A 14,762-nucleotide genomic window follows, 5' to 3' on the forward strand; every position below is an offset into this window, starting at 1 on the left:
GACGTCTGTTACTTAGAAAATTCTTAAAGTTTCGAAAATTTTTATGTGAAACCAGTTTAGTCCCGAACCTTCTTAAAAGCATGTTTTAGATCTCGTAGACTTTTTTTAAGGGAAAATGAGATTATGAATGAATGTGATATGATGATACATGATCAATGTAAATGAAATGTTTGTATAATGATGTGAATTGTTCGGTAATGCCTCTTAACCTTAGTCCGGCGGCGGATACGGGTTAGGAGTGTTACAATAACTCAATGTGATAGGGGGAGTTTTACCATGATACTCTGGGGGTATAATCTAGTTCCCTCGTTTATTGACCTAGTTTATATATCTTAATCATTTTTGGATGCTTTTGTCAAAATGTCAAAGAAAAGGTTGTTGAAAACTTTAATTGTTTCTTTCTATTATTACATGTCTTGTTGGAACAATAGATTTAGAGTAGTCAAAATATACCTTGTTTTTTTTTTTTTAACAATTTTGACTCGTACAAAAATAATATTATTGAAACATTCCAAATTATGATCATTTTAGCACTTATTTATCAAAGATGCAATTTGTTGATTCAAAATTTCTCACCTCTTAATTGGAGCTATTCGATTAATTACCCAAATCACCAACAATTTAAATTTGAACTTTTCTTTATGGGTATAAACTTAGCTAATGGCAAAGGAGGTGAGAGATAGGCGTGTGCATTTGGTTCGGTTAGATTCGATTTTTAGATTTTTCTTAGAGTTTGAATCTTTTTTTCTAATTTAGTACTTATAATTTTATTTCCTTTAATATTTTCACATAACTGTCTTCTTTCTTCAATTGAGTATATCATTTTATTTTTATTTTTATTTTTATTTTTATTTCAAATCCATTATAAAAATACTAAAGATTAAATCAAACAATTTTAATAAACTCGAAAAATGTTTACTTTCTTACATGACCAACATACAATTTTCAAGTCTTCTACTATTCTTAGTAGGTATATATCAATTTGGGTTTTTTATATATTAAATAATAAAAATTAAAATGAATGTAAAAAAATTAAACTATTAATTTAGATTTTAAATATTAATGAGTATTGGATTTAAATTTCAACGGGTTTAGGCTTTTAAGGGTATTCAATTTTAATGGTATTTAGGTTTAAGGTTTAAATTTAGGTTTGGGTATGTAAATGAGTTATAGGCTTTTGGCCTTATGGGTTATGGCTTATTCGGTTTAAAATGTTAAAACCAAAAATCGACCGATTAAATTAATTAAATCTAACATGAAAACCAATTAAATTGGAAAACCAAATAAACTGAAAAATTCAATTTTTCGGTTCGAATCACTTCGATTTTTTAGATTTTGAATTTTTGTGCACCTCTAAACATGGAGACCCATATACTAGGAGACGGGTTGTATTCTGTCCCCTATATGTTAGATCAAAAAGCAAATTGGTCAGTCTATTAAAATCTTCATCTATTTCTATCGTTAAGTGTACATAGTGTGCCACATGTACCCATGTTATTATGGCAATATTTTAAAAAATAAAAATCCTAAAAAAGTATTTTTATAATTATTTAAAATATGAAAAATAAAAATTATAAAAAATAAATATACAAAAATTTAAACAAGTAGTATTTAAATAATTTTTAATAATTTTGTTGTATTTTCTTTTAATTTTTAAATAATTTTTGTAATCATTTAAAAATCACATTCTAAATAATTTAGGCGTGATTTTTTAAATAATTATTAAAAAATAATTATTTTTAAAAATATTTGTTAATACGACAAAATGTCACATCAATCTGAGGTACAAGTGGTGTGTTACGTGCTGCTGTTTGGTTGTTCCATCAACAATGTTATCACTTAACAATATAAATCGATAGAAATTTTAAGTAAATGATCAGTAACTTATAAAAATTAATTTATTTATTTTCCAAATAGATAGAAGAAAATAAAATTCTTCCTCGTTTTACCAACCCTTAATAATCCAATCAAATTATAAAGAAGAAGAAACTTGGAACTTAACGGTTTGATGCAATTCTTATTCTCTCTTCTTCTTTAGCGATCCAAAGAAGCAAGCCACCCTAAATTCCCCCCTCGTTTTCCATAAACATTCTCTCACTTCCCACTAAGAAAAATCTAATGGTGATGCTTTAATACATGCCTCAGGGACGATGGGGATCAAGTTTCTCCACTAATTCACATGTCACTTTGCCTTTTGTTATTTCGTTCAATCAAATAAGAATATTATTACAGTTTTATTCTATTCTATTCAACCAAACAATTGAATTATTGATAATAACTCTATTCTATTACAACAAACCAAACGTAGTGTGAAAATTTTTAAGCTCAGCATCCAATCACATGATATTAATAAAAATAAAACATATTTCTCAAACAATCCATTTACCCTTATTCTTCCAAAATATGAAACATTCCCATTTAGAATCTCAGACCTTCTACTTTTATTATTATTTCCTCCTCTGTTTTATTTTTTTTCATTCCCAGGTTTCATCCTAAAATTTAACCTTTTTTTTGTTCAGAAAAGGGTATGAAATCAATCATCTTGTTAACAAAATTTTATGTCAATTCTTTGTTTAATGAGATTTTATATAAATAAAAATACCCTTAAAATTATTATTTTTCTTTATAAAATTAATACAACTGAAGAAAATATCAATCCAGTCAAATTTCTAAACAATAGTATAAATAGATATCATATATTGTTTTCTTTTTAATAGATTTATAGCATTTTTCATGAATTTTGTAATATATTTTCTCATTTAAGAAATTGTTTACATTTATTTTCACTAAAATCAATAAAGAAAATAAGTAAATTGATTCTGAAATATCTTATTTTATCCATGATTTTTGGAACTAGACAGAACCAGTTGAGGTATCAATCCGGAATAAGGGGTCGAATCGATTGACTCACAAATTGTTTAAACCGATTGAACCGATTTTGCCTATTTTTATTTTTTTAATAATTTATTCATTTAAAGTGGATAAATCAGTTGAACCAATTGAAGAAGATAAACTGATCGAATCAATAAAATCAATTTAACCAAAAACCAATAATTTGACCAATTCAACCATGAGTTTATTTTGAAAATCTTAATTTTATCCAATAATCAGACAAGTCACTAAAATAATTTTTTCCATAATTAAAAATGAGCAACTAACAAAATAATAAATCCTCTAGCACCTATGTTATATGTCAGTTTTTGGTTAACGTATAGGTACTCTTTTGAGTAAAAAATCTATGATATGTATTAATTTGAATATAAAATAAGATATTTTACTGTATTGTTTGAATCTAATTAAACCAGTTGATTGAATCGGATTTAATTAAGAATTAATTGATATACAGTTCAGATATAGAAATTGAACTAAATTTTATGCCAACATATGTAGATGGATAAAAATTAAAATCCAAAACAAAAATTGAGAATTGAATTGAATTTATAAATTTTATAAATATTTTAAAATTTTAACTAATCATTGGATCAAAATCAAACTAGTTCGGACAAAAGTATCCGTCCAAAAGTTCGGACAAAAATATTATGTCAAAAATTGAGTTAAATAATTAAGCTTTATTAAAATATGAAATAGAATAAAAGGATAAAACACACTTGAATAATTAAACTCTATTAAAATATAAAATAGAATAGGAGAATAAAAGCACTTGAACATGATTGATTGAAAATATTATCAATACCAATCAAGTTAAAACCCAATCAACATAATATGTTATTTGCTTTTGTTTTTCTATATTAGATAACTTACATCACATGAAAATTAAATATGCAATATTATAATATAAAACAAACTAGCATGTACGATTTTGGATTAACAAATTACACATATGAACATGTCTAGATAAAATTCAACAACCATATTTCATATTAGATTGGGCTTTAATAAATATGTACGGTGTTGAAGCAATATTTGGATTAGGTCCAAATTCGACTCGACTTGACAAAATGTAAATCACTTTGTGTAAAGGTAAATGAATTTGGGAGGTCTTTCTATTATAATGACTTAATCAAATTAGTCCACCTACTATTCAATGGATCAATTAAGTTTTGTACTATTAAAAATAAATCAAATAAGGTCAAATTGGAATATAGTTAACATTTATTGTTTAAAAAAGATATCTTTTACTGTTTAACATAGTTAATATTTTTAAAATTTTTATGGCTCCGTAAATGAAATATTTTCTTTGGAATTGAACCACAATTGAAAATAATAATTTTCAAAAAAAAATTATACAGTAAATATTAACTCTGTTACAATTTGACTTATTTGATTCTTTATAATAGTGTAGAGACTAAATTGATTCATTTTAAAAAGAGGGACTAATTTGATCTAGTCGCTATAATTAGAGGTGTGCTCATGGGTCGGGCCGGGTTCAACTAAAAATTTAGGCCCATTTACTAGGCCCGGGCCCAACCCAAAAAATGGGCTTAAAATTTTACCCAAGCCCGACCTGAATAAAATTGCTAAAACCCGAGCCCGACTCGGCCCGTCCGTATTAATTTTTATATTATTTTTATATAATTTTTAAATATATATAATACATCAAAAATACTAAAAAATCAAAATAAATATTTCCCAACAAATTAAAAATAAATTTTAAAAAATATGTAGACTTAAATAACACTAAGATTAATGCAACTTAACAAGCAAATGCCTCTAAAATAATAACAAATTTAACAATAAAATAAGTTTTATACAATATCCAAATAATAACAACAAAATAGTAACAACATAATAGTAAAATGGTAGCAAAATAGGGAAAAAAAACAACAAGAAAATAACATTAAAAAAAAAGCAGATTTTTTTGTCCTTTAGTGAATTCGGGTCGGGCCCGGACAAAAAATGTCTTACCCAAGACCCGACCCGGTTTTAAACGGGCTTTTTTTTATCTAAGCCCATTTTTCAGGATTATATTTTTGCCTAAACTCTCCCACATTTCGGACGGGCCTTCGGGCCAGACCAGGTGATCTGGCCCATGATCAGGTCTAGCTATAATACAGGGATCACTTAAATACTTTAACCTTTTATAAGGCATGGTTGAAATGGGCCGGGTTCGCCCTTAAATGAGTATACTCAAAAGAGAACATCCAAATTGACCCCAAAGATTTAATGGTAGCAATAAAGAGAGAAAAGGGAAAATAAGGTGCAAAAGCATTATCTTTTTGTCCTAAAATTCACTCAACTTTGTTAAATCATCAATTACGCCATGAGAAAGGATGCACCACTCTTTTTATAAGCCCTAGTTTAGCATTGTAATAGCTATTGCGCCATTGATATCATTTATTTAATTATTAACCTAAATTGAAGGGGTCACCCTTCTCAACTCTAATTGCTACATTTAGTAATTTTTTTTAATATTCACATAAAAATATTTTTTATTTTGTAAATAGATAATAAATTGGATAGTATTTTTAAAAAATTATATATAAATTATGGTAGTGAGAAATCGAACAACAACTCGTTAGTTAGTAAATAAATTATATAACATTAGGTAATTTATATGTTATCAAGTAATTATTTGATGTGTGAAATTTTTAGACTCCACAAATATGGTTAAAGAAGTGATAAGTGTTTGATTTGTTTATATATTAATTTTTAAAATTCTTTTACTATATCTTTAGGACACAAGCAATCCCTTCAATCCGCTTGTGGAATTTATGGGATAATTGTCTTTTATAATTTTAACTTATGTTAGGGCTAAAAGAAAGAAGCAACGTTTGGAAACAAGGATATAATTTTCGAAAAACCTTCAAGTTAGTCTTCGAATTCACCTTCATGAGTAGGCCTATCCATGGGTTGGACTGGGCCATCCGAAAAGTGGGAGGATTTGAGTAAAAATATAGGCCCGAAAAATAGGCTTGGGCAGAAAAAATAAGGCCGTTTAGAAAACGGGTAGGGCCTCAGGTAAGGCTTTTTTGGCAGGAGTTCGACCCGGCCTGAATTTGCAAAAAAAAATTATTGTTTTTTTTTACTATTTTCTTGCTTTTTTTATTGTTTTGTTACTATTTTATTGTTTTTTTATCACTATTTTGTTACCATTTAACTATTATGTCATCACCATTTTGTTATTATTGTTTGGATATTGTATAACTCTTGTTTTATTGTTAATTTTGTTACTGTTTTAGATACATTTGCTTGTTAAGTTACACATATGTTAGTGTTATTTCAATATACATATTTTTTTAATTTATTTTAAATTTTTTGAGAAACATTTATTTTAATATTTTTATTATTTTTTATGTATTATATTTTTTTTAAAAAAATTATACAGTTTAGCATTCTCATATGCTTATGCTTGGAATTCCTATATTTCATTCAGTTCTAACAACCTTTTATGGCTAGTAGCGATCCAATGCATATTTAGCTTTTTAATAGCCCAAAATGTTTAATGCTCTAGCTCAACAAGTAGGTGACATGACTTCCTATAAATAAGCTTAAAAGGTGACATCCCCAACGGTTTTTTGAATGCCATACGATAAGCCCACAAAGCTTCATCCAATCTAAAGGACCAATCTTTTCGAGTTGGGTTCACCACTTTTTCTAGAATTTGTTTAATTTCTTTGTTAGAAATTTCCGCTTGTCCATTTGTTTGAGGATGATATGCTGTGGCAATATTATGTTTCACCCTATACCCGTGCAAAGCATTAGCAACTAATTTGCAATCAAAATAAGAAACTTCATCACTGATAATTGCCCGAGGTGTACCAAATCTTGTGAAATGTTCTTGTGCAAAAACCTCAACACTGACTTGGAATCATTTGTAGGAAGGGGTACCGCTTCGACCCACTTAGAGACGTAGTCTACTGCCACAAATATGTAGAGATTGTCAAATGATGGTTGGACTGGACCCATAAATTCGATTCCCCAAACATCAAACAACTCAATCTCTAAAATATTTTACAACAGCATTTCATGTCTCTTAGATAAATTACCTATCCTCTGACAACGATTGCATGACATATGAAATTCTTGGGCATCCTTGAACAAACTCGACCAATAAAAAGCAGATTGAAGTACCTTGGCAGCAGTTCTCATTCCTCCAAAGTGTCCTCTGTGAGGCGCTAAGTGATAATGTTGCAGGATGCTATGTGCTTCGTCATCAAGGACACACTTCCTAATTAGCTGATCAACACATTGCTTGAATAAGAAGGGTTCATCCCAATAATAATGCTTGGTATCATGAAGGAACTTCAGTTTTCTCTGGCTATTAAGATCAGGTGGCAGCAGCCCACTTACTAAGAAGTTCACTATATCGACGTGCTAAGGTAATATCGTGGCAACCAATAATTACTCGTTTGGGAAATCTTCCTTAATAAGTTGAATATTGCCATTTTCATTTCTAGCTTCTAACCTCGATAGGTGATCAACTACATAATTTTTAGTCTTTTTTTCTATCTAAAAAATCAAACTCCTTGTTTCTCCTTTGTCCCAAAACTGCTTCCATGGCATAATCGTTGGCGTCACATATGAGTTCAAAAGGTAGTTTCCATTCAGGAACGATTACAATCGGTGTTGTTACCAATCATCTTTTCAGCTCCTTGAAAGTAATCAAACAAGGTTCATCAAAATTGAAAAGTCTATTCTATTCCAACAAGGCACACAAGGGTTTAGATATCTTCAAAAAATCCTTAATGAAACTTCTATAAAATCCCACACGACCTAGAAAACTCCTAATACCCTTGACATTGGTCGGAGGCAGCAATTTGTCTATCACCTCAATTTTTGCTTTGTCAATTTCAATCCCTTGCTGTGATATCTTATGACCTAGCACGATACCTTCACGAACCATGAAGTGACATTTCTTCCTATTTAAAATAAGATTTGTTTCTTCACAACGGCATAGAACCAATTCCAGATTTTTCAAGCAATCCTTAAAATCATTTCCAAACAAAGAGAAATCGTTCATGAAGACTTCAAGAAAATTTTCCACCATGTCCGAGAATATCGCCATCATGTAACGCTGAAATATTGAAATATTGACGAGGCATTACATAACCCAAATGGCTTCCGAGTTGTCTTATTGAGCTTGCGATAATACATGCATACTCTTATTCCTGTGACAGTATGACTTGAAATAAGCTCATTATTATCATTGCTGACCACTGTGACACCTCCTTTCTTAGGCACACATTGTACAAGACTCACCTACGAGTTATCGAAGATCAGGTAGATAATATCAGCATCTAACCACTTGATAATCTCTTTTTTAACAACTTCCTTTATGAATGGATTCAACCTCCTTTGATGTTCAATAGAATTGCTATGGTAATCCTCCAATAAAATTTTATGCATACAAATAGTAGGGCTGATTCCCTTGATGTTGGAAATTGTCCATCCCAATTCCTTCTTAGGTTGTTGAAGTACTTCCAACAACCTCACCTCTTGATCGGGTGTTAACTTGGCAGAAATAACTACTAGTAAAGTGTTATTTTCTATCAAATAAGCATATTTTAAATGTTGCGGCAAATGCTTCAACTCTAGTGTGGGAGGTTCCTCTATAGAAGGTTTAGAAGGCTTGAAAGAGTGATATCATAAATCGAATGATTCAAACTTCTTCCCTGGTCTATCCGCAAAAAAAGGTCTTCTAAGAATAATTGACACATCATGGTCAGCTTCACATTCTAAAATAAGCAAATTTGTTGGAAAACTAAATTTGTCTACTATTACCAGCATGTCTTCAATTTTACCTTCCGGATGTGCGTAGGATCGATCAACCAGTTACAACGTAACTGTAGTAGGTCTTGCTTTCCCAATTCCCAGCTTCTTGAAAATAGACATAGGCATTAGATTTATACTCGCTCCTAAATCACATAATGTCTTTCCGACATAATGATTTCCAATTCAACAAGGGATAATGAAACTCCATAGGTCCTTCAACTTTAGAGGTAACTTTTTCGTCAACATCGCTATGTACCCTTCAGTGAGAGCAATAGTCTCAAATTCTACAAATTTGTGCTTCTTTGACTGTATGTCTTTCATAAATTTCACATAATTGGGCATCTTGTTTACGATTGTGAAATTGTTGAGGAAATAGTAGAGGTGGTCGTCCTTTAGGTTGCTGACGTTGTTTTGTCATAGCATTTTTATCGGCAAGATGATCTAATTCTTCTATAATATTCTTTTGTTTAGCCTGTCCAGACGCAGTGTGATTTTTAGACGTTTTTTAAATCTTTCCATTATTGTAATCTGATTTTCCCTCTTCTGCCATGGCATCTTTAACGATTTCATTCAGCTGAGTCCCACTTCTGAGAGTAATTACCTTACAATGCTCTTTCCTTTGTGATCTCGAATTCTTAATATCACTTGGTAGAGCTCCTTGTGGTCTCGAACTCAAAGCATTTGCTATCTGCCCTACTTGATTCTCAAGAGCTCGAAGAGATGCAGCTTTACTCTAAATTAGGCATCATTCTTGGCCATATATTCTTTCAACAAGGCTTTAATAGATGATGATGATGATGATGAAACCGATTCCTGACCTTGCTGGAAATTTTACCTTGGCATAGGTTGAGTATAACCAAGAGATGCATTGATGGCATTCTGTCTTGTCGCATTGTTAAAATTCCCTGCACCTTGATTATTCCAACTAAAGTTTGACTGCTGCTTCCACGTTGGATTGTAGGTGTTGAAATATGAGTTACTGTTTCGGTTGAAATTACCCATGTAGCAACGGATGCTAGATTTGATAGGCATTCATCAAACACATAATCTTCACCGTAATAAACACACAATAGTTCGGCTAATTTTGTAACAACCCATTTCCTTGTGGTGTTGGAACAATGGTTTCGGGGCCACAAATTCAACATGTAAGTTCGTAAATATTATTATTTAATATTTACAAGTATTATATGATGTAATGATAAATTTTGATTTAATAATTTTGTTAAATGAATGAAAAATTAGGTCCAAGTGGTAAGACCCTAAAGTCAAGTGGTTTTAGAAAATGAGGTATTAGGACTTCGTTTCTATAAACCGAGCTGTAAATATTTTATTAAATATTTACGAAGTGTTATTAAATATTTATGAAGTGTTATTAAGGTTGTATTAAAGTTTCGTTGAGAAATTTTGATATTTAAAAGGTTAATTAGGTGAAAAGGACTAAATTGTCAAATGTGTTAAAGTTGAATGCTATTAGTTAAATGGATCTAATAGCTATAAAAAGGTACATTCATGGACTTGAATGATAACTTTACCATATTTAATGTGAGTGGATATTCATGGATAGGTTGCATGGTAAATTTTATGATTTTTAAAGGTTATATTAGTAATTAAATAATATAAACTAAAATCAACCTAACCTAAAATTATCATATTCTTCCTTCTTTAATTTTTCAACCAAATAGCTATGGTGAGGGGAGGAAAACCATTCGGCCAAATTGATTTTGGGCGCATGGTAAGTGTTTTGGTCCCATTTTTAATGATTTTTATGTTTTTAGGCTCGAATTAGCTTAATCTAGCTAACTCGAGGATCAATTTGTTAAATTGTTAAATTTTTAGAATATTAACATGGATGAAATTGTGATATTCTTGAAATTTTATGATAGATTATAAAGCTTGATTGTTAAATATAAGTATTTTGTAAAGTAATTTTTGGTAATTTTAATTTATAAGGACTAAAATGTGAAATTAGTAAAATTACAAGGCCTTGATGAAAATAACAGCAAATATGGGCTATAATAGGGTTCCAAATATTTTGGCTAAGCTTGAAATGGAATAAAAATGGTTAATTTGCATGTTTTGGGATTAGAGACTAAATTGTATAAAAGTAAAATGTTGGGGCAATTTTGTAAAAATGTCAAAAAGGACTTAATTGCATAAAATGAATTGATTTTTCTATTAGAATTGGTGAATTGAATGAAATCATTATTTTAGATCAAGAATAAGTGGAAAATTGAGCAGAAGAGAAAATTACCAAATAGCCCATGTACTTAGTCGTTGCTGCAATTTAGTCTGGTAAGTTCGTATGAACTATAATCCTTACCATGTCATTTAAATTAAATGTTTACTATGTTGTTTTTAATGTGAATGAATTAATAAATATATCAATGTTTCCATATTATGATGAATTGACGAATATCAAGTCCCAATTGAACCTTAGGAATTCTTAAGATACAAATGATTTGTCATTAGGGATTTCATGTTTTGGGTGCTGGTTTTGAATGTCCTACCGATGGCTGAGGTCCTGCATTTGTTGCGAATACTCCACAACTCGTGTGAGTAGCACCATGTAGTTTACATTCCGACCCACAGCTCGTGTGAGCAGGCCCATTTCATAGCTCGTGTGAGCACTAATGTAAAGGAAATATTACGGTTCTATGTAAAGACACATTTCGTGTGAGCTTTCCCGTGTATCTGATGTAATTCTAGATGGTTCAACGGGTATGAAAAGGAAACGAAATGGTAAGTATCCAAAAGGAATGAATCATGAACTTATGAAAAGGATTTATGATCCAAATGGTGTGATTACATGCATAAATCTACCTCTTTTATGGATGAATGCATTTGAATCATGTACAAGTGCACTAAGTTGTGAATTGATGATGTTTTTTAGGCTTATGCTAAGCATTTTTAATGGAATGGTAAGTAAGTAAATGGAATGGTTTATAATTTTATGAAAATGTTGATGATTATGGTATTGTTGATGAATTAAAGTAAACTTCATATATTATGGATGATCTCATATGCAACATGATTTATAAAAGATTGATAAATTAAATGATGTTCATATATATGAAAATTTACTTATACTATAGAAGAATTCATTTATATCATGGATAAGTGAACTTATTAATTTGTGAGTTCGATGATGGTGTTATATATGTTTTTATTAAGCTTATGGCATTGATAAAGGTCTGTAATTATTCTATAAATTTTATTATTGATATGTAAGTTATGTTTTAAATTTATACGAGCTTCCTAAGCATTCATTGCTTATGTAGTTACCTCCTTTGTTTTATAGGTAATCTAAAGCTCAATTTGGTTGGAAGCTAGTCAGAGACCTATCACACTATCCAGTAGACAGTTCGATAGTTTTTTAGTAATTTGGATAAGGTTTATAATGGAATGTATAGGGTGATTTGTAAAGGTATTTTGGTGAATGTGTTAATGGTATTTTGGCATGTATAAGCTTTGAAAGCTATGTTGGTTTGGTACCCTTTGATGCCTTACCAAGTTATGTTGTTTGGGTTACCTTAATGTGCTTGTTTATAAGGTTCTCTTAGCATGTTGATGATGGCTTGAAAATGGTTACTTGTGACATGTTTTAGTTCATATTTGAAGTAGGTTATTATGTTTGGAAATGTTAATATTAACATGTTTAGGTATATGATGTATAGGATGTTATATAATGGTGTTTTGATATGTTTATGACTTGAAGATCATGTTTGGTTGATGCACTTTAATGTTTACTAAATTTTATCATTTTTTGGTCATTTGCTAATGCTTGTATTTAAGGCTCTTTATGGTATGTTTAAAATGATTTGATAATGATCAATTTGTGGTATGTTTTGGTAGTAACTGAATTAGGTTATAATGCTTGAAATAAGGTAAACTTTAGCATGATATGATTTGGTATATTTGTGGTGCCTTTGAATGGAATATTGGTTAGGTAAATTAGGATGCTTGAAATGGTATGCTTCTGCAAGTTTGAATGGAGTTTAGGTCCCTTTGAATGTGTGTTTAAATGGTTTAAAAAGTTATGCATGGAATGGTTTGGTTCTAGGTGAATTTTGGATCCACACGGCCTGGGACAAGGGCGTGTGACTCAGCTATGTGAGGCACATGGTCGTGTTTCATCTGAGAGTTCCTTTGTATGCAAGTTGGAGAGTTACACGGGTGAAGACAATGTTGTGTGTCTCTAGTTCAAAGGTTACACGGCCTGAGACTCAGGCGTGTGTGGTACATGGCCTAGCCACACGGCCGTGTGACTCCTGTTTTGTAAATTTTGCATCTTTTTCCTAAACTTTTCAAATTGTTTCCAATTGGTCCCAATTTTCTTCTAAGATACTTTTAGGCCTCGAGGGCTTATTTAGGGACAATATGCAAGTGTATGAATGGTTTATAATATGATTAAATTATTGATGATATTATGTTTAAATGTTTTTGTTTGATCGATAATACTCTGTAACCCTAATCTGGCGACAGAGATAGGTTAGTTAAATATGATACATGGGAAGTCAATGAAGTGATTGCATCAAGTTCCACGGTGTCAACAATTCTTCTGCCAGTCCAACTCGCATGGTAAGATATTGATAATCATGGTTGGCAATCCATTCTAAAATCTCATACGCTTCATTGTAAGATTTATCCAACAAGGTACCATTTGCAGAAGCATAAACTACCATTCTCGCATGTGTATTCAACCCATTATAAAACATATCCATCTAGTTCTAGTGGTGAAATCCATGCATCAGACATTTCCGAAGCAGTTCTTTAAATCTTTCCCAAGTTTCATACAACGTTTCATCTTCTGATTGCCTAATAGATGTGGTGTCATTTCTAAGCTTGCCATTCATGTTTGGTGGATTATACCGTAGCAAAAACCTCTGACAAAGATCATTCCATGATGCCACTGTCCCTGACGGCAAAGCATTGAACCATGCTTTTGTTCGGTCTCTCAAGGAATATAAAAACAATTTAAGCCTTAGGGCGTTTTCAGGAACACCCTGTTGTCTAAATGAGTCACAAACTTCTAGAAAAAGTTTTAAGTACAGTCTTGGATCCTCATTTGGTGACCCACTGAACTGTCCAATAGTTTGCAGTATCTGAAACATTACTGGTTTCAATTCAAAATGTTAAGCTTGAATGTGTGGTCTGACTATCCCTAAATTCAGATCATCCAAAATTGGAACAACATGTTCTTGAATTGGCCTGTATTAGTCATGTATCACGTAATGAATAGGAAGATCAACATCCTGATCATTTGGATTTAATGGATCATATAGACCAAGATCATACTCATTCCTAGCCATGTTACACACTTCTCTTCTCCTTCTTCGCAAAGTTCTCTCGATCTTAGGGTAAAAAACATACTCTTCGTTAACAAGAATGCCTCGACAAGCTCAGTCTTATTCTACTACTCAGAATAGTTATACTGTGATCTGCTTCTTTCGAGAGCTAGGCCTAGAGTTACCTCACCTAGGGCACTATATGTCTATAGGCTTTGATTTTGGTTCCTACTACCATTCTTCTTATTTTCGTACAGAACATTGTTCTATGTCTAGAGTCTGTTACAAGTATTCTTTCGAGTACTCGCTCATATCATTCAATTTTGATCTAACTAACTTAACCTTGTCAGAATTAGATTAATTTTATAAACATGCTTCATATTCACCTATGTCTAGAGATTACACGCATGCTATTCATAAATACCATTGAATGAAACAGTAAATTAAAACTAATCTAAGCTGTGAGCAATAAGGGAAATAAAAGTTTCATCAAGTAATCCCAACCCTATGAGATTTAGCTCATGGGTTGGTGAATAAAAACCAAATTTAAAATAGTAATTAACATCGTTTCCTTAAATCAAATTACGAAACAGAAAATAAAGAATTAAAGGTACAACTCAGGAAGATAGCTTTCGCCTGTCTAGCCCATAACTCCGGCTACGAAATGTCTTCCGGTGACAAGAAGGAACTGCCTAAGTCTTCCCTTTTGAATCACCGTCCTTGCTGCAACCGCTACCCTCTATTTTCGTCTAAGGGATTTCTCCTTCCAAAATGACTCTCTAACCGTCAACCCCTTTTTCAATT

This window comes from Gossypium raimondii, chromosome 1 (genome assembly GCF_025698545.1).
Source record: "Gossypium raimondii isolate GPD5lz chromosome 1, ASM2569854v1, whole genome shotgun sequence".
Taxonomy (NCBI): domain Eukaryota; kingdom Viridiplantae; phylum Streptophyta; class Magnoliopsida; order Malvales; family Malvaceae; genus Gossypium; species Gossypium raimondii.